This window comes from Thamnophis elegans, chromosome 5 (assembly GCF_009769535.1).
Source record: "Thamnophis elegans isolate rThaEle1 chromosome 5, rThaEle1.pri, whole genome shotgun sequence".
NCBI classification, from domain to species: domain Eukaryota; kingdom Metazoa; phylum Chordata; class Lepidosauria; order Squamata; family Colubridae; genus Thamnophis; species Thamnophis elegans.
In genome coordinates, this window is record NC_045545.1 from 43,545,101 (window position 1) to 43,573,029 (window position 27,929).

Sequence of the window (27,929 nt, forward strand, 5' to 3'; positions counted from 1 at the left end):
CACATGTCCAAACTGGGGCTCATCCAGGGAGGATCTATGCATCTTTCACAACAACAGGGTGGTGCTCCGCCTGGATCCGGTTTCTTGCCCAAGGTGAATTCCATTTTTCACCGGTTGCAGGAACTTGTATTTCCGGATTTCTGCCTGGATCCAGTTAGGGAGAAGGAGGACAAGTGGCACCGTTTAGACGTACGTTGCGCTTTGAAATTTTACCTGAAGGCGAACAGCAGATTTCAGGAGATCTGAGGTCTTGTTTGTCTCTTTCCAACCTTCATCTCTGGAGAAGAGCTTTATTCTTCCACCATTAGCCGCTGGATTAGGTCAGCCATAGCTCTCGCCTATGAGTCTCAGAAATTGTCGGTGCTGGAGGACATCATGGCTCATTCCACGAGGAGCGGGGCCTGGGTGACTCAAGCGCCAATAGGTGATATTTTAGGGCAGCGACTGGGCGTCCCCATCGCCGTTTGTTTGGCATTATAAATTGGATGCTTTTGCATCTGCTGATGCAGCGTTTGGACACAGGGTCTTACAACAGGTCCTGTCGGATAGGTAGGGGTCCACCCTATGGGACATAGCTTGGGTATGTCCCAGCACTGGACCATCCTGCAACTCACTCCGGAAAATGACAGTTGGTCCTTACCTGAACTGTTTATTTTAGGAGTTGTTGCAGGATGGGCCAGTTCCCACCTAGGTTAGCTAGTTAGTAGCTGTGGGTGGCGGGGTCTCCTTTGTGACTTGTTTTCAGGGTCTCGGGAGGCTTACTTCATTGAAACTGGAGGCAGAAGAGGGAGCACAGAGGCATGGCTTCAGCTTTCATATCCAGTCTCGAGGCCAATTGGACATGAGAATACCAGCACTGGGCCATCCTGCAACAACTCCTAAAATAACAGTTCAGGTAAGGACCAACTGTTATTCCCATTGTCTGGGACTTTAGAATAGAAATATACAAGCACCTGCCACTCAACATTCCAGACTTAACAATTTTTGATATGAAAGAAAAACCTTTCTCGATAGTGGACATGTAGTGTCCGCTATCCAGACAGGTTTTTCTGTACCGGAGACAGAAGAATAGATGAGAAAGAACTGGAGGAAATAACCAAATATAAACACCTGCAAATGCAAGTAGTCCTCAACTTACAACCATTCATTGGATGACCGTTAAAAGTTACAACAGCTTGAAAAAGGTGACTTATTACCAGTCTTTGCACTCATAATTGAGCAACATCTACACATAGTCATAATTTTAGTACTTGGCAACCAGCACGTATTTACAGTGGCTGCAGCAAGGGACAGCCATTTGTGACCTTTCCACAAAGCTAAGTCAATGGGGAAAGCCAAATTTGCTTAACAATCTCATGATTCACTTAACAACTGCAGTGATTCGCTTAACAACATGGCACAAAGGTTGTACAATTGCATGCAACTCACTTAATAACCACCTTGCTTTACAACAGAAATTCTGGTCTTAATTGTGGTTGTAAACAACTGTGGCAAAAGAAAGCAAAGATGGTACCAATGTTAATAGATGCTTTGGGTGCAATTTCTAAATACCCTGGAGCACCACATGAACATCATCGGTATTGATCAAATCACCACCAGTTAATGCAAAAGGCAGCTTTACTTGGAATAGCATTTTGTGACAACATCTTTAACGCATCAAAACAACATCTCTTCCTATCCCAAATCCTTGGGAAGGATTTGATAAGTGGCTAAAAATGCCAAACCCAGTTTAAAGATGTAGCTGATTTGTGTGAGGAAGGAAGGAAGGAAGGAAGGAAGGAAGGAAGGAAGGAAGGAAGGAAGGAAGGAAGGAGAGAAAGAGAGGGAGAGAGGAACCACGAATGTTTTGAGAGGACATGGCTGTTTTAATACTAGATACTAGAGATGTTTTGCTTATGCTAACGTTACAAACATCCTTTTCAAATCATTTAACCAAAACTATAATACAAATAGATTTAAAAAAAAACCAAAATGACATTCTATACAGAGAAGACCACTGGTTTGAAAGATGGGTCAAGAGACCATATACGTTAAAATTGAACAGCCCTCTCTCAAGGGATCAAGAATGAGTTTCCCACCAAGATCCAGAAGGCCTCACTCTGCTGTTGTTTGCAAGAACCGAGAAGATCTGAGTCTTCATCAGGCCTTTGATAAGGAGACTGAAACCCCTCCCCTCATCACACTTCCATCTTTATCTTTATCTCTTTTGTTTTATGGATTTGATTGTAATCTTTTATTTAGAGCCTCCCAGAATCAACTGGAAATCAGAGCCACCATATAAACTTAATAAATTATATATTTAATTTAATTTAATTTGATATAGTTCCAAATTTTATTTTAGTATTTGGGGATCCAAACTTATAGTGCATTTATAGTGCTTGGAACTGAGAATCTTTCTGTTAATGCTTTATTTTGACTTTTCTTATTTAATTTCTTATTTTCTTAATATAATACCTAAACAACTATGTTTAATTCTTCAATCTTAGATTGAAAGGCAGTAAAAATGACAAGCAAATGCAGATTTTCTATTTTAAAAACAGTTTCAGATCTGAAAATATGCAATTATTCAAATGATTATTACTTCGCACTGCAGAAAGAGGTCATTACATTGTTTCCAGCACAGTACAGTATGCTATTAAACCTTAATTAAATCCCATCTGTGAACGTACCTGGTAGTGTGATGACTGCATACAATAATTAATGTTTAATTAATGTCAAGATTGTCATGAATTCCCTAGAAATACGTCTAGATATTCTACATATCTGTGCATTATGAAGGCTAGGTTGAGAAAGATCCAAATAAAGGATCTGAGACTAATTTAGTACAATCTTCCCACAAAAAAACTCATTAGGATTCATGGGTGAGACAGTCAATATATATATTGACATCCCATTCCAATCCATAGGATTCATATGACGTTGTTCAATCCTTTGCAGCTATAACAGCTTCAACTCTTCTGGGAAGGCTGTCCACAAGGTTTATGAGTGTGTTTTATGGGAATTTGGACCATTCTTCTAGAAGCATATTTGTGAGGTCACACACTGATGTTGGACGAGAAGGCCTGGCTCTCAGTCTTCGCTCTAATTCATCCCAAAGGTGTTCTATCGGGTTGAGGTCAGGACTCTGTGCAGGCCAGTCAAGTTCATCCACACCAGACTCTGTCATCCATGGCTTTATGGACCTTGCTTTGTGGCACTGGTGGACAGTCATGTTGGAAGAAGAAGGGGCCAGCTCCAATTGTTCCCACAAAGTGGGAGCATGGAATTGTCCAAAATGTCTGGTATGCTGAAGCATTCAGAGTTCCTTTCACTGGAACTAAGGGGCCAAGCCCAGCTCCTGAAAAACACCCCACACCATAATCCCCCCTCCACCAAACTTACACTTGGCACAATGCAATCAGACACTCCCCACCTCTCTCGGCCTTCCGAAAAGCCACTAAAACCTGGCTGTTCTGGCAGGCCTGGGGCTGTTGACTCCAGGAATGAGGTCCAGTCCCACCCAGACTGAGTGTATGGTGCGTGTTTTTAAATTGTTTCTTTTTAAATTGTTTTCTTATTTTAATCTCCTTATATTAACTTTTCTCTAAGCCGCCCGGAGTCCTACGGGATTGGGCGGCATATAAATCTATTAAAAGTTAAAAAGTTAAAGTTAAAGACAAGTACCGTTCTCCTGGCAATCGCCAAACCCCAGACTCATCCATCAGATTGCCAGATGGAGAAGCGTTATTCGTCACTCCAGAGAGTGCAGTGGCCCCACAATCAACTTGTCTGCACTAATGGCTGGCTGCCAAGTGCCCCTCATTCATTTCCAAGTATTCCCTGTTGCCTTCCTCAGAAAGTCAATGGGGAAGCCAGCAGGGAAGGTCAGAAGCTGCCTCCACCCAATAAAAGTGGAGAGACAGTGAGGTACTGTAAACTTAAGGAGTGAAGGTGCCTCAGGAGGAGTGGAGGAGGCCCGTGGAAGCCCAACATATACAGGAGTGTCTCCCTAATCAGGGCTAAGAAATCTTGGATTGAGTGAAGAGTCCCACGTGGCCTGTGCCAAGCCTCCTAAGTCTTTCCCATCCCCCTGGGGCACTCTGCACTCCTTACACGAGACAGTATCTGCTTAACAACCCATAAGATTGCTTAACCCCTGCAGTGCTACGATTGCTGTTATTGAGGAAAGCAATCACGTGACTTTCGCTTAATAACGGTTTCACTCAACAATTAAGATTCTGGTCCCAACTGTGGTCATTAGGCAAGATTCAAATTTTTCACACTGACGTTACTGTAAAATTAAAGAGTAAGCTATGTATCAACAAGTCCCTAGTTGAAATATCTACATTGTTATAAGTAACTCACAAGCAGCCTTGTGAAAGCCAAGCCAAAAATGACTCTTGTAAACATGTAAATAATTTTTTAATCCCAAACCCATCACATCACAATTTCTTTGGAATTATAACATGACAGCTGGTTAATCTTCCCTTCCTATCATTGATCCCAATTAAAATTGTACCTATGCTACCAATATCTTTCGGAAAAGAAATTCTAAGGAGTTGCAAAGTTAGAAACAGCTGTTCAGAGCACAGCTTGGGAGAGAAAGTTTAAACATATCTGTCTGTGCTTTATTTTATTTTCCAACCAGTATGCCACTCTTCAAAATCAGACTTCAAGCTAAGATAAAATATCTCTCCACCTTATGTGCATATATTTTTTAAAAATGAAATCCTTCCAAATATTATGTTTAGTGTCACATGCTCCAGTTAAAAGCACTCTCTCCACTCATCAAATAAGAGATGTATATTTTTGTAATTGAGTAATATATAACAAATGACTAGTCAGCATTTAATACATGCATTCCACTATACAAACAGTGCAATACATTCTTGTTAGCAATGGAGACAATTTTACTATATATTTACTAATTAATATTTAACTAGGAATAAATGTCAGACATATACTGTTATCAAGAAAAGCTATGGTATGATCCGTAAACAAATTTAATAACCTAGCTGATTATAACAGACCTTTAGAGTTTAGACTTACATATCTTGTTGACAGTTGCATGCATAAAGATAGCATTAAACTTGATTAAAACTGCTATTTAGATAAATTGCTTACCTAATGGCTGAGGAAAGCAAGTATGATACAATTTCTTCTTCAAAACAAACAATGAATTGGACTTTGCCCACCCTAAACTTCAATTGCAAAAGATCACATTGCTAATCCAAGTCTTCAAAATTAATTTTTTAAAAAAGCAATTGGATGATTACAATGCTAATTTAAATGGACATCATAAAATGAATGAATAAAATCAGAAAAAATATGGACTGAAGTAAGAACCCGTTCTATGTATTCCTAGGACCACACATAATATTAATATCCTTCTATCCTAATCCTAATTACTATCATAAACACAACTGATTCTGCTGAAAGCAGACAATTCCAGACTCCTTCCCTTCATTTCCCTCAAACAACTCCAAAAGTAACATAAAACAGCAGTGCCAGAGGCCTCTCCCTTCCTCCTGAAAAGGACTTTATCCTGGCACTGGCCTTGCCCACAAATTAAACTGTAGAGAATTATCAAACACTTTGCACTTCAATCTTTGAACGATAAAAAAAATTAATTTCAGAGAAAAAAGTGGGGACTGGTAAATGTTTCCCAGAAAAGAAAAGCTTACTTAGCAAGGTATGGTTCCAATGACTTTTGTCTCTACACCTGACAAACCAGCAGGATTATAAGATAAAGGTTCCCTCGCACATATGTGTTAGTTGTTCCCGACTCTAGGGGCAGTGCTTATCTCAAAGAGCCAGCGCTGTCTTGAAGACATCTCTGTGGTCATGTGGCCAGCACGACTAAATGCCAAAGGTGAACATAACGCTGTTACTTTCCCACCAAAAGTGGTCCCTATTTTTCTACTTGCATTTTTACATGCTTTTGAACTGCTAGGTTGGCAGAAGCTGGGACAAGTAACGGGAGCTCGCTCCGTTACATGGAGTTAGGGATTCGAACCGCCAAACCGCCGACCTTTCTGATCGACAAGCTCAGTGCTTAGCCACTGAGCCACCGTCTCCCTAGGATTATAGGATTAGTAAAATTAGGCTTTTCAGATATTCTGAATTGCCTCATTCCCTCAGTACAGAAGCTAATATAAACACTAGGCTAAAATATCAATTTTCATGCCAGTGCTGACCATTCCAGTGCTGTGTATGAGCTCTCAAAATGCACTGCATATTATTTTTCATGCAAATCGGAATTGCAAGATTGAAGGCTAGACATTCTACTTGTACGTATTAGATTAACTGGTTATTAGAAAACTATGTTGACCTGTCTGTTCCATTCTTTTAGCAGACTTTTCAGTCAGTGGCTATAGCTATATTTATCACACTACATTTATAGGAATAGTTTGAGACAAAGTGACTGATGGAGGAACAGGAAGGAACCTTTTCCACAGCCTCAAATGTTTGAAGGATATAGACAGAATCACACTATGTGATAAATCTATAGAACAGTAATCTTTTTATCATTATATAATGGTAAGTTATACAATGCTTGATTGCAATTTTCAAAATGACTCTTAACAGAACATTTAAAATCTGCACTGCAGAACAAATGACTTGCCTATAGAAAATCCCAGGATTGATTCCTGGTATCTCCTGCCAATGTACTCAAAAAGCATATTACATTGAACGCTCACCTAGATTAAGTGTTCGCCCTTGGCAAGAGAAAGGAACAGAGCAAAAGACAAGATCATACATTGCTCTGAGACATGGATCTGCCCTGTAGGCATGCTCTCCTTTTGCAGTGGTCACAACAACCTCCAACAGAAGTCTATTATTTCCCCCCTACACCTTGACTCACCTTCCTGCTTTGGTGTTATGCTTAGTTGTTTTGGCTGTCATTGCCTATTTTCTTGGAGTGATTACTTTGCCGTGCATCTTTCCCCTTAATAGTAGCCCATGAGAAAAATAGTAACCTATACACTTATGGCCTTACAAAGAAGGGAGGGAGAAGGAATGTGACATCTCCTCTTGGCCCTTGAAGTTTTGAGGTGTGTGGATAGGGAAAAGAGTGCCCCTCTGGTGAGAATTGGATCAAAAAAGCCTAATCTATTATTTTAAAATAGAGGAAAATGAAATACTTCTTTTTACAATAATGTAGTTCACAAAAGGTCATGCCTCTTTATGAAATGTGTTAGCTGGAAAAAGTGCTACCTGACTCCTAATACATCAGTACAAGCATCCTTGCAAGAAGTGCATTCAACTCAGATACTATCTGGCTTCTATAAACGTGCGAGGTTTGCCCATTCATTTCACTCTCTTTAAAGGCAACCAACTGCCTAGAATACGATATCGACAGTAGACAGGAATCTAGGAAACCTTGACTGATCTGTAAAAAATACATATGCAGAATTGGAACTGGCTATTCCTGGGACAGAAGATCAACAGGAAAGCCCAAGACTGTAGATTTATATAGAAAAAACTCATCAGAAGACAGCAATGGCAAACTATTTTTGCATTATCATCAAAGGAAATGATGTGAATTTGTCCTATGACTGCTATGACTTGAGCCTAATAGGAAGAAGTCCCTACTATCTCAATAAAATGCAGCTTCATACAGTCCAACTAAAATATTAGCATATATTATATATTAGCCCTTAATTGCCTTTAAAATGACAACAAAATAGATGTGATAGACCAACAAATAGGGGATCTATTTCTGCACAAACCAGAGGATGACACAAGGAAGAAGACAAAAATAAACTCTTACCCTGGAAAGGTTATGACAGGCAGTTACATTGGAAGCAGGGGTGGATTCCGGCCAGTTCTAACCTTTTCTGTAGAAGAGGTTCCACAATTCTACAGTGCCATTTAGAACCGGTTCCAGGTCCCTCCCCCCGCCCGTCCGGACATCATCAAAATGAAGAGCAAGAGGGGGAATTCTGGGAGTTGAAGTCCACAAGTCTTAAAGCTGTCAAGTTTGAACACCCCTGGGTTTTTTCCCCCTAAAGGGTTAGGGGTGCAAGGGTCTTGTAACTTGATAGCTTTTAAGACTTGCGTGCTTCAATGCCAGAGTTCCTGAGCCAACAAGACTGGAGGAGGAATTCTGGGAGCTGAAGTCAACAAGTCTTAAAGCTGTCAAGTTGGAACACCCCTGCTTTTTTTCCCCCTAAAGGGTTAGGGGTGCAAGGGTCTTGTAACTTGACAGCTTTAAGACTTGCGTGCTTCAAATTCCAGAGTTTCTGAGCCAACATTTTGGTTGCTAAGCAAGAGAGTTGTTAAGTGAGTTTCACCACATTTTACAAGTTGGCCACGCCCACCAAGTCACATGGCTGGCAAACCATTCCCATTCAGTCACATGGCTGGCAAGTCACTCCCACCCGATCACATGGCCAGCAAGCCACTCCCACCTGGTCACATGGCTGGCAAGCCACTCCCACAAGCAGGCCACACCTACAGAAGTGGTTCTAAAAAAATTTGAAACCCACCACTAATTGGAAGGGTTCTACCACAAAGCTCTGTTAATACTGAATGGTATTGGCTTCACTAGAGTGAACTAGAATTTAAGATATTAACTAAATAGTGGAAGGAAAAAGAGGAAAAAGACTGCCAGCAGCAAGATTAATGGATCTGATTACAGCACAATGAATGCTATTCTGCGAGTCCTAAAAGTTGACACCAGCTTGATGGATCTTAATCAATCTATCTATCATTCAATCAATCACTCTTTTCCATCTCCTATCTGAATAAGAACAAAGAGTCCTGTAGCAGTCTTATCTATCATGAGACCGGCTTATGGACTATATTTCTTTTAAGGAAATTATTGCCTTATACTTCTCTGGCCCACCCTCCACATGGTCTGCTTTCCACAGTCAAGAATGAGTTTCAGTGCACCTTGCCCAAAATTTGCAACAGATATTACTCAGTGTGTGATCCATATACAGTGGAAATCTTACTACATTCTTAGAAAAATATAACTGTTTTATGACATCTGAATTTAAAGCAGTGTAGGTGATATCCTCCACACAGGTTTTCCTGAAATGGCAATAGCACTTTACAGCCCTCTCTAAGCAGTTTACAGTGTGGGTTTATTGTCCCCAACAATCTGAGTCTTCATTTTACCAGCCTCGGAAGGATGGAAGTCTGACTCAACCTTGAGCTGGATCGAACTCCTGGCACCGGGCAGTTAGCCCTGCAATCCTGCATTCTAACCACTGCACCACCGTGCTTTTTTCTCAATAAGAATCCGGTATTATTGTAAATTTAATCTAGTTCTGATGAACAGCAACAGGTTATGGGCTAGGAAGATTACAAAAGCAAATAATAAATTTATGGTTTATATAAAATTTATATTTTATGTAAAATTATCTGAAAATTGTATAAAAGCAGACATTAATTGTACTCTAATTGAAAAACCTATCCTATTTCTATGAAATCTGATTTATTTTCTCTGCTTACAATGTTCTATTCTTTCTATAATGTCAATCCATTGTAGTAATATACAAACTCGAACTAAGAAATATAGTATTATCCTTGACATTTAAATAGGAAGTAGGTGGGAATTTGACTGATCACCATCAAATACTGCACTAAGATTACATATACACATACAAAAAAGAAGACAAAAGAAGTCACCAATCAACATATTTATATTCAGTACTGATTCAGGATAGATATGGCATTCAGGATTAAACAGGATTAAACAGTTCTTGGACTGGGAGACCATCAAAGTGAGAACTGAGTTCTGAAAACCTATCATATAAAGAAGAACTTCAAATAAGGCAACATACAAGAGTGTTTCTTAATATCCTATGTGGTTTACTTAGTCACCTTTGGGTGCTATTAAATAAAAACAAGAAAACGGTGTTGATACTAAATCATAGATGTATAAAAGCACAAACCTGAAGATGCAGAGATTAACTCTGATGTTTAAGTATTATTTTTCTGGAATCATGTGCCATGTACACTATCATTTAGTAAATATTAATCAACACATAACAGCCTTCCCACATACTGAAATGACAAGCCATCCCAATTCACAACCAGTTGATGAGGTCGGCGTAAAGGACTGCCGAGGCCAGTGAGGTGTGACCAGCAGTACCTCCACCCCTCTGCCCCAGTGAGTGGAAGCGAGAGAAGAACCGTCGGAGTTGCATGTTCATGCGGGTGGCAGACAGGTCAATCACGGGAGTGCCAAATCTGCGGGACAACTGGCGGAACAGGAGTGGGCTCAACCGCCACTCTGCATTGTCTATGGTGGTCCTTCTCAACCAGTCCGCCTGAGTGTTGTCCACTCCGAGATGTGGTCTGAGCGGATGGTTTTGACGTGACGCTCCTCCCACCTGCCTAGGGCATCTGCCTTTGCCATGAGTTTCTGGGATCTCGTGTCGCCCTGGTGATTTATGTGCGCCTTGGTGGCCAAATTGTCCATCATCAGGAGCATGTGCTGATGTAGAATGTCCTGTTGAAAATGACATAGGGTGAGTCTCGCTACCTGCAGCTCCAGGAAATTGATGTTGCAAGCCGCTGGACAGCACTTGCCCTGAGTCACGTAATGTCCTATATGGGCGCCCCAGCCCACTAGGTTGGCGTCCGTTGTGAAAACTACTCTCGCAGGTTCCTTGAATAGATGTCCCTTCCGCAACGCTGCTGATTCCCACCACCTGAGGGATCTCTTCACGGTCAGAGGAAGACAAAACTTCATGGGAGAGTTGCTTCTGTTGGCTCTCTGATGGGGTAGGAGAAGCCACTGCAGCTCCCAGGAATGGAGCCGTGCCCAAGGAACCACTGAGATGCATGAGATCATCTCCCCTAGCAGTTGCGAGAGGAGCAGGACTGGGACCTGTCTCAACCCTTGAACCTTGCGGACCAGGGAGACTAAGCTGTCTATTCTGTCCTGGGAGAGGAACACCCTGCAGATGGTGGTGTTTATCATCGCCCCTAGATGGAGAAGTTTGGTTGAAGGGGAAAGATGACTTTTTTCCAGGTTCACAGAGAACCCATGGGACTGGAGGGACTTCATGGTGATCCAGAGGTCCCGCAAGGCCTGTTTCCTGAACGATGACTGGATGAGAATATCATCCAGGTAACATTGAAGTCTTACGGGCCTGTGCCTGAGGTGCGCTGCGACTACTGGCAAAATTTTTGTGAAGGTCCTGGGCGTCGACACAAGGCCGAATGGTACAGCTCTGTATTGATAGTGTCGGCCGGTGTAGAAGAACCGCAGGAACCTTCGGTGTTGTGGCCGAATTGGGATGTGTAGATATGCCTCCTTGAGGTCGATGGACGTTAGGAGGTCCTCTTGACGAATCCCTGTGAGGATGGTTTGCAGGGATTGCATCTTGAACCTCCTGTAAGCGATGTGATGATTGAGGTTTTTGAGGTCCAAGATTGCCCTCCACCCCCCTGAGCTCTTGGGTACCAGGAAGAGGATGGAATAGAATCCCCTCCGCTTTTGGTGGGGTGGTACGTACTCTATTGCATTGACCTCAAGGAGATGGTGAATTTCCTGGGTCATTAGCTCTCTCCTGAAATTGGGAGTGGACTTACGATCCTGTTTTTTGGTCAGAGTGGGGAAGATCTTTCGCTTGTCTTTGGATTCGATTAAAAGGGGTCTAAGACCTCTCCAAATAATTTAGTCCTCTTAAAAGGAGCGGAAGAAAGTTTCCACTTGGCCTTCTGGTCAGCCTGCCAGTGTCGAAGCCAAACTAGGCGGCGAGAGGTCACATTGTAGGCTAGGACCTTCGAGGCAAACTTTGCTGCATAAGGGAAGCATTGGCTGAATACTGTGCCGCTGCTATAATTTTGGTTAGGTCCTGGCGAAGACGGGTGTCTTCCGCTGGAAATTTAGATTGTAGTTCCTATAACCATACGATAAGAGGCTCTATTGAAAAAAGATGCAGAGGGAGATGCCTTAATGGCTCAGGCTGTGACCAGGTGGGTCTTATGGCTGGCCTTTTCTGCCTTCTTGTCCTCTACCTTGAGGCCTTTCATTAAGTCTGCAGGAAGGACAGAATTTGAGGTGAGAGCCCCTATCAGGGGATCTACCGAAGGAAGGACCAAAACATCCTCCAGGGCAGATTCTACCGACTACAGCTTTTTGTCCCCACCACTGGGTGTGGCGAGGGAGCCAGGTTGGACCCTTGTCACTGAACGACATCCATGAAGAGACTGGGAACCAGAATAAGGTCCTGTTGGGGAGCCTGCACCTTAAACATGCTGTCGTTAAGGTTGGGAGCAGGTGAGTCCGCAGATCCCTGACCTGTTTGGGGCTTGACGCCCAATTGGGTAGTGTTCTTGGCCTTATGTAAGAGGACTTGAATAATCTAGGTTTGAAGAGACCGGAAAAAGCAGGGGCATCCGGAGGAAGGTCCTCATCCTCTGAGAGTTCCTGCTCCTTCTATTCTGGGTCTTACAGTACAGAGACCTCTCTAATAACTGAGGACTCCAATGAAGGATGGCGGGTCCAGCTGCTGGTGCTGGGCACCTCCTTTCTGGTGCTGGAGGGGCTGGCCTGGCCGGTATTTGATCTCTCCGCTGCAGACCCTCGGCTATACCCTGTGAAATAGCTCGGGTGAAGACCACCTGCATGTGAGCGGGCCAGTTCGGGCTCCTGAGCTTCACTAGGTCTATTCCCCCTGGAAGAGGAAGGGCCCTGGGAAACAGAGAATGGTACTGGGGCCTCCCCCGAAGGAAATCCTGATTCTGGCTTGGAGCCCGAAGATGGTGCGGGGGAACCTGGGTCCAGCAAGGATCTGTCTGGAGACAAATCCTGCGGCTCCACTTCCTCCTCAATAATCTTCATAGGATCCTCCCTGGAAGAAGGACATGCTCGGCCCCAGAGGAAGACTGCTGTGCCACCCGTACTGCTAGGTGCTGGGCTTTCTCGAACTGCTTTTCGAGAGCCTTCTGCCTCTGTGCCGCATCCCTATCCGTTGCCGTGGATGATGGTTGGTAGGGATGGCTGCCCTGACTAGCTACCCTGCCCTTTCTTACCCTCTTGCCCTTGCCAAAGGAAGAATCCTGGCTAGGGGTCTGGGGGGGAGGGGGTCCTGGTCTACCGTCAGTATGTGAGGAAGGTCCAGGCTGCTCCATAACTGCAGGACTAGGAACCTCCACTGACTGGAAGCAGGAACTGCTGCACGGCAGGGAACAATGGAGACTCAGGTGGCTGGATCAGTGCTGTTGGTGGTAATGTGCAGGTAAGATAATGAGGCTCAGGAAAAAAGAGTCAATCAATAACCACCAAGGAAAAGGCAAGGCTATGGGCTTGCTGCAAGGAGTCAATCACAGAAGAAGCCACAGAGCTGCTGAGGAGGTCTGGAGAAGGGAAAAGCAACTGGGCTGGCTGCAAGTCCTGGTAGATAGGGCAGAGAGGACGCTCTGATGTAAAAAACAGTTCTCTCTGTGGTGTACGACAGTCAGGCTCCCAAGACACCAGCGCCACCTCAATCCGACTGTTCAAAGTGGCAGTGACCCTGTCAGAACCCTGAGAGGATCAGCTGGCCACTCGGCGGCTATCTGCTGACGCGCAGCTGCCAGTAATTCATCCATTGTGAAAAGGGCGTGAAAATGCTGTCCAAAATGGCCACTGCCTTTGGACCGTGTGTGGGTGTAGAGGAGCTCATAAAATGGTGGGCGTAGTTTAAAAGCGACCGTGCAGTTCCTGTGGCTGGCTGCACATCGGAAAGTCTTTAAAAATCTGTCACCTGGCTTCAGCAGCTGCCGACAACCCCGCCGCCCAGCTGTAAGCCCCCCGAGCCTCCAATGGTCCACCACTGCCATCCTTAAGTGGCGCGGACAGCGGAACACCCCCCACTTTCGCTCCTACTTCCGAGTCTCAGTTGAAGAGAAGAGCCGATAGAATGGAGAAGGAGGAAAATACAGCTAATTTAATGAAAAATATGCCTTTGAGCAAGGAACAGAAAATTAAAATAACAAGGAAAAAGATAAAAATTGAAACAAAGGAGAGTCCAAGCCTGGATTAAACAATTTTAGCTGGAGCTCACAAATTAGTTCCTAAACTGGCCAGACTGAGGAAAAAAATCTGGCGTTGAGAAGCACCAGGAGGTGTGACCAAGGAAAAAGATTCCTCAGTCCTAGGGCAACCAGAGTATTTTAACCCATTGCTTGGACTCTCCAAGCAGTGCACAGGAAAACAGAGATTTAAACCCCATTAAGTTACTGCATCTTTCCCCAGCAACATGTGGATACCATCTGCAGCTGCTGCCTTATGATTCTTGTTTGGTTTAAAGAGTGGCCAAGAAGTGATATGCCTGTGCCTAAGCATACTCTAAAATACATTTATCTTAATAACCTTAATAACTAGACTGTGGACTTACATGTACAGATAAAAAAGAGAATATTCAGTTCTGTTGTTCTTATTCCTGGCTGTTCAAATATGACTTAACAAGTCTGGCATGGGGCCTCTGAATTAGATCAAACATGTCAAACTTAACAAGTCTTCTACTATAGTAACAATGTAGAACTGCAGTGGTAAATTGCAAGTGACTACAAAACACATCATGAAGGGTCAGTTCAAATACAACAGAATTTCTTGGAAATGGAACAGATTTAATTGTAAGTAAGGAATAAAGTAAGTAGGAAAAATGAAAAATGTATCAGAAGGATTAGCTGAAATGTTTTGGCAACAATCCGAACACCTAAGACCTGGGGAGATAAGAGAAGGCAGCAAGTCAAACTAAGAAGGAATTCAAGTGCTAGGTTTTGATCAATTCAATTTAAGATTGCATTTATTACCTGGCTTGTCCATTATTAATACTAATATAGCAGTGCAACATTAAGAATGCTAGCATCTCTCAACTTCCTGTACATTTATATAACAATGTGTGAACTACTTGCTTTTTACAGAAACAGATTTCAACATCTTTCCATTTCCACTTTATAGACCAGGAGGATTAAACATACTACAACAATCAAATGCAGTATTCCTCCTCTTCTATTTTATATAAAACTAAATCAGAGGACAGAATCTTTGTTGGAGTGAAGACTATCTAGTCTTTGAATAAAAAGTCCAAAGCCATACCGTAAATGGAAGCAAGGTCATAATAAAATATTTAATAGCAAAGAAGAAGAAATGAACACTGAATGTAATTATATTATAAACATTTAAACTTTAATGCCAACACATGCAAATAGTGAACTTCATCTCACATGCTGTTTACCAGTTATCAAATGAACTGCATGAGCAAAAGACAAAAGACTAAAAATAACCCATACAAATATTTTCTTACAATTTTATGTACACCCAATTGTAATGGAATGGATGGGGTAAGACGAGAAAAATCAGAGTGGCGCTTCTGTGATAAGGGTAACAGAATGCTTCCATAGAAGGGCTTAACATTATTTTGAAACATTATTTCATCATGGCTTCTTAAAAAGGGAGAAGACAATGTGGGTAGAATAATTAAAGTTTGGAGGCAAGATGGGATAGAAGTCCAAAATAAGCCATGCCTGCTGAGATGAGTTCAGGCACAGAACAGTGTTAACCTGAAAACAAAGTTTGGAAACAAACTGCATTTCCCTTTTCTGGGCATAATTCTAAACCTATCATTTTCAGCCCCTTCTCCTCTTGGATGAAATATCTGTAACTCATTAAAATATATGAAGTACAGGGTGTGAATTTAAAAATGCTCATATTATGTTCTCTATGGTTCCATTCCTTGAAAAAGTCAGAGACGTATGGTAGGAACAACAGATTGTTGCTGTTTAAAAGTCTATTTCCAACTTCTTCAAATCTGATTACATATTGTATTAAGAAGTGCTTCCTTTTGTTAATCCTAAATCTTTCCACATTTAGTTTTAAAGGATGGAGAAAAACTTTCTGACCCTATTTTTTACACCATCATATAAACATGATTTTATACTACTTTCATAGTTTGCTAACCTCCCCCCTTCCTGCTGATACTGCCACCTTTCCTTCTGCAGAAATTAACTCCCTCCTTTTATTTTTGTTTGTCTACACACATTCTTGTCTCTCTACAAATTTCACAAATAATATAAGAGCATGGTTCTCCCCTCCCCCCCCTTTTAAAGAAAAGTAACCCTCAGATTACACATCACTTATCTATTCTGGAGAGCAATATTTTTTCAACATATTCAATATATGCTTCTATTGTTTCCTGTAATCTCTTCTTAAATTAGGCAACATAATCAGGGGTTCTCACAAATGTAAGAAAGTATCAAGTGTGCATGATATATCAGAATATATCAGAAATATAGACAAAGAGGTATCACTGCTATATATTTCAATATTGTCTTTGCAGGGAAATACTGCTTCAAACATCTCAAAACATAACAATTACTATTCAAATTTTTCCATTAAATATATACATGTGTCAACACTTCCACATACTTAAAAAAACAATATTTTTTTAAACATACAAATGATTTATTTGTTCTTTGTAAGGTTACAAATATTTAGATGTCTATCCTGAGGCTCATGAAACAAATTTTCTAAGGAGAATGATTGCTGTAGCAAACACACTGAGAATTATGATGCTACTGTTTGTTTCCTACGGTATTTTTTTTCCACAGCTGTCCAATCGCCTTTGTCTGATCCTATTAAATATATACGTACAGGCTATGGGAATAGGAATTAGGAATGCTATCTTGTTATCTCTCTTACAGACCCTCAAGTGGCAATATATTGCTTCTGAGTATCTCAGAATCATTCTTTAATAAAGGAACCTAGTTTTGATTTCTAAAACCATCATTTAATTTAAATCAGTGTTTTTCAAACTTGTTACCTTTAAGATGGGTGGACTTCAACTCCCAGAATTCCACAGCTAACCAATCATTGCTTACAAAATAGCAGTAATAGGATCTATTTGACCCTTACCTCCTACCCAGAATCAGCCTTGAAATACAGAATCTAGCTCAGACAATATTAGAAAACTGAAATAAAGGGAGAATATAGTACCTGATTGGTAAAATAAAATGTAACTGCTGGCATTAAAAGGGCCTGGTTTTACCATGTACCATTTTCTTAATACAGCATTTGAATAGTGCATCATCATACTAGGTTATTTCTTTCAAACTCATTTTTGCTTCCCCCTCCCCCCTTTAGCATACTTGCTTGCTTTTAGGCCCTCAAACTGTTATGTAGCAGAACAGTAATTTTCCTAAGGCACCTGCTCATTTGTTGCAAGCAAAAGTGAAAATACTGCTGATAAACAATTGCTACAATTGAGATAAAAACCTTCAGAAGGTTTCAACATATTGGAACCCCAATACATATTCTTCCTCATTTAGTTACATTGCCAAGCTTCACAAACTAATTGTTGACTTCCATTCTTATAAGCCATCTGACCGTTCCACAAGTGCAAACTCTGCATGCATTTCCAAACCTCTATAATTCTTCCCTGGACAACTAGATGAAATGTATTTCAAGATCTGCAACTTTCTATGCATGCTCATTAAGGGATAGGTAATTTTAATCAACTCTTTCTTGTTTCACTAATGTGCTCTGGTTTCAGTGGTGGGATTCAAATTTTTTTACTAATTTTTTTTTACGTTCTGTGGGCGTGGTGTGGCTTGGTGGGCATGGCTTGGTGGGCGTGGCAGGGGAAGGATACTGTAAAATCCCCATGCCCTCCCGATCAGCTGGGACTCGGGAGGCAGAGAATAAATGAGGCGGAGCCAGTCAGAGGTGATATTTACCGGTTTTCTGAAATACTTAAAAATTCCGCCAACGGTTCTCCAGAATTGGTCAGAACCTGCTGAATACCACCTCTGCCTGGTTTGCCATACCTGCTGGACTAAAAGGCTTTTCATAAATAGAAAAACTTAACTCTTTTCAGAAGGCTCAGCCAATATCAACTCCACAATCTGGAGGTGACAAATCTGTGAAGTAAAGCAGGACAGAGCCTATATATTCAATAGAAACAGTTGCCACTGTGGCCCCATTTATTCTATACACATGTTGTTAAGATGCCCCTAAGAAATATGTTATTAATAGCTACTGCAGGTAGTCATTGACTTACAACAGTTCATTTAGTGATTGTTTGAAGTTACAATGGCACAAAGTGACTTATAAACATGTTTCACAACTGAAGACCACTGCAGCTCACCATGTTCACTTGATCAAAATTTGGACACTTGGCAACTGACTCATATTTATGATGGTTGCCATGTCCCAAGCTCATGTGACCACCTTTTGTGACCTACTGACAAGCAAAGACAATGGGGAAGTTAGATTCATTTAACAACCCTGTACCTAACTTAACAACTGCAGTGATTCACTTAATAAACTGTGCAAGAAAGATCATGAAATGGTGTAAAATTCACTTAACAAATGTCTCACTTAACAACAGAAATGTTGGGCTCAATTATGGTTGTAAGTTGAGGAGTACCTGTATTCAGCTTATTTCTGACAATCCATATATTGCTTTTCAATCGGTCCAGAATTCTGTTCAGCCTCATGTGACTAAAGCATTGCGCTTTGAATTTTTGAGGCGAATATAAGAGTTTAGGGCAGCTCTTCCCTGATATTTGCACCAAATGTTCGCGACTCTAAATTCATAAGTAAAGATTTACTGCCCTAGACAGAGAAAAATGGACAAAAAAGTATCAGAGGTGTTGGGTTCCCTGGTTGGTGGACAGCATATCTTATTGTGCCCAGCAGCTTTTCATTAATTGACCAATTTATACCTGCTGGGGGGAAGCTAGTAATGCATTTCACAGAGTAGCAAGAACCCCACTCCTGCATCATTGATGAATAGTATATTTTACCCTTGGGTCTGAATTTAAAATAAGTGCTAATATAATGGGGCTTTCTATTTCAGGAAATCAGTGTCACCCATCCATGGCGGAAATCAGTGCAGCTGCCATTACCAGATTATTTAATTACTATTGTTGCCACATTGTGCAATCAATCCCAGCATTTTAAACAGTACATTAAATGTGTAAATATGTCCACATTTCCTTAAAGACAAAAATTGTTTTATGTACTCAGCAAATTTTCATGGTTTATACTATTTGTATCTTGTCTTATGTACAAGAGGCGGGGGGAAACTTAAAACAAGCAGACAAAAATCAAGACTACAATTTCCCTCAAATTCTCACTACAATTAAAAAACATATTTTTATTAATGAGTCTGTATGCTGAGTTAGTCACCAAGAGGCATAAAAGTTGATAAATAGCAGACAGCCACTCTCTCATGTGGATATATTTCATTTTGGGATTGAGGAACAGATGATTTTAGGTGACAGGCCAGATCCAAACCATTAGGTTTACCCACTTGATAGGTGGATGAAAATGACAAATCTAGTTAAACATCTGGCCTGCTTTGAGATGAACCATAATAATAATAACAGCTTTACTTGCAACAGCTTACATTCTGATACCTTTAGCACCATCAAAAATCCATATCTGTGTATCCCAGTTCTTGGAAAGGACTTGATAGGTGGATAAAAATGCTAAATTCAATCTAAATATCTAGCCGACTGTGTGATTTACCATAATAATAATAATAATCTCTTTTTTTCTTAAAACTGTTCCAAATTAGGTCAACAAAAATGTTGATTAGGTTTTATGGTTATATTAATATCAGTTGTCCCTAAGGGTAACACAAGACATTTTGCTGCTTGAAGCAAAGGAAACAATGACTTTCACCACTTATGTTACAAGGAGAATCCTAAAGTTAGGCAGTTAATCCTTAATTCAACACAAGAACCAGGGGAGGGGGGGGATTATATACCTGAGAACTACAGGTTTGCTTAAAATGGTCTGAAAAAATTGTAAGGAAATAGACATTTACCGAAGCAAACTTCCTCACTTTGTGTAGGGATATGATTGGTCCTTGACTTCATTGTGATGACCTTGTCATTAGTATGTTAGAACGAACGAACATACATACATACATACATACATACATACATACATACATACATACATACATACAATATGCTGATATTTTATAGAGGCTTTGTAAGAAATGGCTTTTTTTCCCAAAAGGTAAATTGTCATACTTACAGAGAAGGCTGAGCCATTTTGGAGGGACCCAGAAAATGGAAGCTTTATATTAATGCTACCACTCTTTCTGGATAGGCTGCATTGCCTTTAATATACATAGCATTATATTTAGTTATTTTCAGAGAAGTTCCCAGTGTACAAACTATCATGGATTATTATCAAAATAATTCTTAGGATCATCCACCACAGGAGAGCACCACATGGAAAGGAAGAGGCCAGATGTTCAAGTTGGCTTTTGAAAAGCCCAATAAACAAAGGATATTGATAGATAGTGGACAACTGAGCATCTGGGAAACCTTTGATTGTGTTCACCATGTCAGATTGTGCAATGAGCATAGGAAAATAAAAACTCCAGAACATTTCATTGATCTCATGCAAAATATTACACAGCATAGGAGGACACAATCCTAATGGAACATAGCTCCAGGTTAGTTAATAATTTAGACAAGACTATATATCGTATTTTTCGGAGTATAAGACGCACATTTTTTCCTCAAAAAAGAGGCTGAAAATCTGGGTGTGTCTTATACATCGAATACAGCATTTTTTGCCTCCCAAAGTGCCACCCCTTCACTAAAATGGTGGGGCATAGCCTTATGAAGGATTCCAGAGAGCTCCTGGGGGTCGGGGAGGGCAGAAATGACCAAAAAAATGGGCTGTTTTTTGCCCCCCCCAGCCCCCAGCATGCAATTTTTTTGACAAAAACAGGCCCATTTTTTGTGAAAAACAGGCAGTTTTTTGCTCTTCCCCAGAAGTACTCTGCAAGCCCCCCCCCCCAAGGCTATTTGTGCCTTTATTTGAAAAAAAGGCCCATTTTTGCGAAAAACGGGCCATTTTTCGGAGGTTGGCAGAGTGCAAAAACTTTTTCCCCCCCTTTTGGAAAGCTCTTTAACTGATGAGAATTACATTGATCAAGTGCTGTGCCAGCAGAAACAAAGTTTTAAGGTTTGTCGGGGATTTCCTTCTCCAGCACATAGATAAATACACCTGGAAACATCTACCTACCTACCTACTCTCTCTCTCCCCTAGCTACTGTATTACTCTCTCTCTCTCTATTTCTCTCTCTCTATCCCACTACCTATTTACCTACCTACACTCTCTCTCCCTACTTATCTACTGTATTTCTCTCTCTCTTTCTATCCCTCTACCTACCTACCTACACACACTCTCCCCCACCTACCTACTGTATTTCTCTCTCTATCTCTCTATTTCTCTCTCTCTATCCCTTTACCTACCTACCTACCTATGTAACTACTCTCTAACTACCTACTGTATTTCTCTTCTTTCTCTCCCTCTCTATCTCTCTATCATTCTACCTACTTTTTTTAAAAAATTGCCTCTTCAAAACCTTGTTGCATCTTATACTCGTGTCTTATACTCCCAAAAATACGGTAGCTAATGCTATGAGTTACCTCTCCTAAGGTCATATAGCAGGGCTTCTCCCTTCCTGTGGGACATTATCTCCACAAAGGCCTTGATATCCTGGTTTTGCCAATGGTTCAGAATGGAATGGATGCCATGAAATGGGTTATTTCAGTGGTTCTCAACGATACAGTACTTTCTCCAGTTTTATTTAACCAATATACTTAATATATAAACTGAAAGGAGTCGGATTGGAAGATGAATATAGTTTTAAAAACTGGAAAAGGAAACATTGATATCCCATTAATAACACTATTCTGATAGCTGCAAATGCAAACAAACTGGAAATCTAGTAATAAAAATCATGGAACACAGTAAAAAAATGGGACGAAGTGTAAAAAAGAACATACTAATGATAGCACATATAGCAATCAACCTTGGAATGGATAATGAGATATTGATTCAGATTCTGCCTTTTACGACAGTAACAGTAACAGTAAATTGGACATGGTGGCTCAGTGGCTAAGACGCTGAGCTTGTCAATCAGAAAGGTTGACAGTTCAGTGATTCTAATCCCTAGCGTCGTGTAACGGAGTGAGCTCCCGTTACTTGCCCCAGATTCTGCCAACCTAGCAGTTCAAAAGCACGTAAAAAATGCAAGTAGAAAAATAGGGACCATCTTTGGTGGGAAGGTAACAGTGTTCTGTGCACCTTCGGTGACACTATTGAGCTCTGGTCTTGGAGATGACTCCGGAAAATACTATGGACTCCTAAGAAAACTAACAAATCGATCACAGAATAAATCAATTCACAGTTTTTATTCAAGGCTTAAACAACCAGGCTCAAATTATTACATTTTGGAAGTTATGTGAAAACCCACCTCCCTTGAAAAGTTTATAATCTGGAAAAGGTTAAAGAAAAGAGAAAAATGATCGTCAGCAATTGCTTAGACTTCATTACAACAACTGGAAGACCTGAAAGAATAGTGGGGGGGGGGGGTAGATCATCCTGGAAAAGATCAATCTAGGTCTTTGTTAAGATTCAGCACCAGCTTGATACTAAAAAGTCAAGAACTAATCTATAAATTTGACATATACCATGTTTTCCCCAAAATATGACAGGGTCTTATTTTCTTTTTACTTACAAAATATGGCTTGGGCTTTATTATGGGAGGGTTTGTTGTTTTGGGGTTGCCAGGCACCAGCTCTCTTGCGAGCGGGCTCCCAAAGAGCCGGGCATAGCCTCATGGGCATAGCCTAATGGGCGAATGGCTGTGTTGCGCAACACAACAGCGAGGAAGTGACCTCGCTCACGAGCAGCCACCCGACAAACCCCCTTTGCAGCCGGGCACAGCACCATTCACTGACCATGGGGTATCGCCAAGCCACGTGAGAGCCACCTCCTGGCTCCCACAGCTTGGCGCCTTCCAAATGCCAGTGAATGGCGCTCTGCACGGCTAGAGAGGGGGGTTGCATGAGCGGTTGTTCCGCTCTCGCTCACCCACCTCCCAATGCATGGCCCAGCTCTCATTACGGAGCCAGGGCATCTCCGCCACCATCCCAGGCTGGCTTTTTCCATGGCTTCCAACCCAAGTCTTTCGCCAGTGGCCGCTCTGGGCACACGCTCTATAGTTGTGGGCCAGCTCCCTGCAGAGTGTACAACCATAGAGCGGCCACCCAGAGCGGCCACTGCCAAAATACTCAGGTTGGAAGCTGCGGAAAAAGCCAGTCTGGGATGGCGGCGGCAGCGGCGGAGGTGCCCTGACTCTGTAATGAGAGCTGGGGCATGCATTGGGAGGTGGGTGAGCTAGAGCGGAACAGCCACTCGTGCAACCCCCCTCTCCAGACATGCAGAATGCCATTCACTGGCATTTAGAAGGTGCCAAGCCGCAGGAGCCAGGCAGCAGTGAACAGGTGCTCACACAGCTTGGCAATACCCCTAGGTCAGTGAATGGCGCTATGCCCAGCTAAAAGAGGGTTTGCCGGGTGGCTGCTCGTGAGCATGGTCACTTCCTGGCTGTTGTGTTGCACTGCTGTGACAGCCATTCACCCATGAGGTTGTGCCCGGCTCTTTGGGAGCCCGCTCACAAGAGAGCAGCCGCACAGCAACCCCCCTCTTCAGCTGGGCACAGCGCTGCTCACCAACCTAGCGGTATCCCGAAGGTGCCAAACAATCATCTTTACCTCCCTCCAGGTTCCCACGGTTGGCACCTTCGGGATCCTGCTAGGTTGGTGAGCGGCGCTCTGCCTGGCCGGAGGTGTGGGAGTTGTCCAGGGTGCTTATATGCAGGGGGGGCTTATATTTTTGCCCACCAGAAAAATATGGCATGGCTGTATTATGAGGACATGTCGTATTTTCGGGAATACACGGTATTTGGGGCAAGGGAATTTACAAACTACCGTTAAGCAAGACTATATAGATAGTTGTAAGTCTTTTAAGTCACTTTTCAATTATTAGCTTTAGAAATTGGTTCCTACAATGTTTGTAACTATAAAGATAGGCTATCTTAAAAATAAGCACTCTTCTCAGTCAGACACCCTCATTAGTTTAATGGAACTGACTGAAAAAGGGCAGCTATGTGATTTAATTCATGCACCAGACAAATGAGTGAAGCACACAATTGCTCTTTCACAGTGGCCAAATTGGTCCCCTGGTAAGTAGCAGAGTTAATATTTTTAGGAAATTAAAAAAATTGCAAGAAGACCCTTTACACTAAATTCTTCAATATTGTGAGTAAAAAAAAAACCTTTCAAGAAACACATTTTCATTTAATTGTTTATACAGTTCATGAAAGAGTGACTGCCTTTGAAAATAAGAACTTACTGCATCAAGAATCCTCATTATGAAACTTTCAAAAGAGCTTTGAAATTTCATCATCTGTAAGATTCATTCTTGAGCTTTAAACATTCCCTATGCATATTAATATTTAACCACCACACATAATGTATTGTGTTTCACTGCATCCATTACAAGCCATTACTTTGGCTAGATACACTCTCTTGCAACTGATATGTTCAACTGAAAGATTTATTGAGCTCCATTTATATAGAACCTTATGTTTACTGCATGGCCCATTGTAGACTATGCACAAAAACAAATTGCAGAAGATTCTAGCACTTCAGTACTTATAGCATACGCAGATCACATAAGAACAAAAAAAAAGAAGACACAATACAGTATTGTCCAAAGATCCTGAATTACTAAAAGGAGATATAGTCAATATTTCCATAACTCTAAATAACTTTTAAAACTATGGGGTGGTATATTGGGTAATGTACTAAAGGACTTTGCGGTTGTGATTATTGCTTTTTTCAGTTATTGCCATTGATTGCAAACTAAAATAGTTCAAAAAAGGAATTCCATACTTATAGCAAATTATTCTGATCAATATTTATTCCAAATTACAAATGATCTCCATTAGTAATCAGCATTTTGTTTCATCCTAGAAAGAGGACAAAACAAATTCTTGAAAAAGCACTGGAAAACGGATGCCCCATACGGTGTTTTTTTTAAAAAACTGCTTAATTTTTAAGGAAGAATACTTAAAATATTTGTTAGCCAGTCGTGTGAGAAATTACTTATCAGTTTTAATTCTTAAAAAAAATTGTTGCCTGTGTTAAAGTGTGTCCTCATTGCCCTCCATCTTACCAATTATATTTCAATTAATGTTTTCTAAATGAATTGTTGCAAGTCGAAGACTACCTATATTTTATTTATTTAGGCAATTTAATCAACTAATTTTACAAAAGGATATCAGGCCTGCCTTGGATGAATTCTTGGATGAGGAGAGGAGAAAGTTTCACTGGAATAGGACCCGAAGGAAATGGTTTAGGAATAACTCCTTGATTAAAGTGAAGTAATGCTCGTGGATGCATCCTCCTGCTCCCTAAAATGTGGTGTTACCTTAGACTAGGGATGACAAACTTGCAGCCAATGGGTCAGATGCATAGCACACTGGCCACGCCCATACCCAGTTTAGCAAAGGGGGGGAACGTTGTGTTATGTCACATGATGCCACCATGACGACGGGCATTTGACAACGTAGACTAATGAATGGAGAGGAAGAAGACAGATGATTATTTTACATTTCTAGGAGTACTGTTTGGCCTTTATCTGGCTAAAGACTTTATTATAGACTCAGGTAGCAAAGGAGATCAAAATTGTTCATAGGACTGTTTAGGAATTAAATACACAAACACAGAATTTAGTGTAAGTATAAAATAATACAGTATAGACCTAGTGTTAAGTGTTAAAATAGAGGTTAGTAAAATAAGCTTGTTAAATATCTACAGCTGTGTGAAACATTCCTGCACGCCTTCAGTTTTAAGCTGCATTTACATGTTTAATCAACTTTTCACTCATAGAAACCACGCAAAATTAGTACTTTGATGAAAATTTCTGTAATCGGATGGAGATGCATAATTTTTATTAATATAACCAAAGTCTTTTTAAGGTTTTGAGTGAGTTTATGTGTAAAACAAACACAACTTGAATTTACGAGAATGTTAAGATCGAAAGTAGCCAATCAGCAGCAAGCTTTGGCTGACCAATCAAAATGCACAGAGGCCAAATCTATGAGCCAATCAACGTTGTCATACTTTCTGACTATAAATAGGCATGAAAAGCATCAAGAAATTTAGTTTAGCTCTGGCTGCGGGCAAGGATGGAGGCCTTTGCTTTCATCAGTACTGAGCAGCAGCATAGCATCATTGTGCTTCCTGAAGAGGGATATTACTCCTTTACAGAAATAGCCAAGAGACTGAAATTCAATCGCACCACAGTGAGTAGAGTGGTTGAAAAATACCAAATAACTGGTTCAGTTGATGTCAGGCTCCATTCTGGAAGACCAAGAAAGTCGACAAAATGGAAATATCGGGCTCTGCAACGCATTTTGATGGCTGACAGGAAGCTCACCTCACCTCAAATTACAAGAATTTGGAGTGAAACATGTGATACAAAAGTGTGCACAAGCGCAGTGCGTCGCAGACTGCTTGCCAGAGGGCTCAACAGCTGCAAGTCTCAAAGTAAACCTTTGCTCACAGATGCTCACTGCTCTCATCAACATGCATGGGCCAAGAAGTATGCCAAGTGGACCAACTAACAGTGGGCCAAGATCATCTTCAATGACGAGAGCAATTTCTACTTGACTGGGAATCAGTGCAATAAGTATGTCAAAAGATTTCCAGCTGAAGAATTTATGCCGTAGTGCCTGAATCTATCTGTGAAGCATCCATTGCACGTGATGATCTGGGGCTGTATTGCTGCTTCTGATATTGGTCAGATATAAATCGTGCAGGGAATCCAGGGAATTCCAAGCAGTACGTTTTCAGCATCCTGGAAGAGACCATGCTTCCTTCAGCTCAGCAACTTGTAGGGAAGGACTTTTACTTCCAGGATGACAACGCTCCTTGTCATCGAGCCAAGTCCGTCCAGCAGTAGATGAAGAAGCATGGTGTTTGACTCCTGGATTGGCCAGCTCAGAGCCCAGATTTGAACCCAATTGAGAACTTGTGGGCCAAGATTGGTTATGAAATAAGCAAGAAGCATCCGAAGACCAAGCAGGAGCTGATTGAATTAATTATTGCAACCTGGCACTACATTGTCACCAAAGATCACATACAAAGGCTTATACAGTCTATGCTGAAGCAATGCCACCTGGTGATAAGCAATAAGGGCTGCCCAATTTCATATTAGTAACCATGTTTGGTTACCTAAACGGTCCTTTTCAGGGCCACAAACAATAAAAATGTTAACAAAACACTAGCATCGGCTTTAGTAATTGCAACACATATGCCACTGGATATGCATCAGTTAATCTGGTTTCATAGTCATTGTAAGCATGCATTGTAAGCATGCAAAAAAATTCACAATGCAAGAAAATTCACAAACAGCACCAAATTGCAAAAAGCTTATGCTTTTCACTTAAAAGCCACCAGTAATTATTTAAATATAATAATATTTGCATAGCAATTAGCATAAAATATCATAAAATCAATGGCCTATCCGAAAAATGTCATAAACACAGAAGAGAGACCGCCTTCTGCCAATTACCTCCCTGCGTCCCATCAGATCGCATAGAGTTGGCCTCCTCCGTATTCCATCCGCCAGTCAGTGCCGACTGGCGACTACTCGGAGGAGAGCCTTCTCTGTTGCGGCTCCGACGCTATGGAATAATCTCCCCGTGGAGATCCGTACCCTCACCACCGTCCAGGCCTTCCGCACAGCCCTCAAGATCTGGCTAGCCCGTCAGGCCTGGGGATAAGTTTTACTTTCGCCCCTCCCGAATGTTGAGTGAATGTTGTGTTTTACTGTTTAATTTATTCTTGTTCACATTTCTTTTTGTATTTGTCCTACACTCCCCTTCCCCTTTTATTGTAAGCCGCCCTGAGTCCCCTCAGGGAAAAGGGCGGCCTATAAATGTACAATAAATACAAAATACAAAACCGTAAACCATAAAGCGTGCAGGACTTTTTCACACAGCTCTATTTATCTATTATCTATCTATCTATCTATCTATCTATCTATCTATCTATCTATCTATTTATCACTCACTCACTCACTCACTCACTCACTGAACTCTTGAGTTTCT

At 41.3% G+C, this 27,929-nt stretch overlaps 1 protein-coding gene across 4 annotated transcripts in view; it reads right to left on the bottom strand.

Moving 5' to 3' along the window:
- Positions 1–27,929, bottom strand: part of PTPRF (protein tyrosine phosphatase receptor type F) — a 627,213-nt gene that overhangs the window by 408,016 nt on the left and 191,268 nt on the right. The window contains exon 1 of one of the 4 annotated variants that reach the window (XM_032217662.1): positions 5,104–5,484. The exons of the other annotated variants lie outside the window; for them this stretch is intronic. The gene's annotated coding sequence lies outside the window, so the exon portion shown is untranslated. Of the gene's footprint in view, positions 1–5,103; positions 5,485–27,929 lie in introns of those variants that run through there. 4 annotated transcript variants of the gene reach the window in all.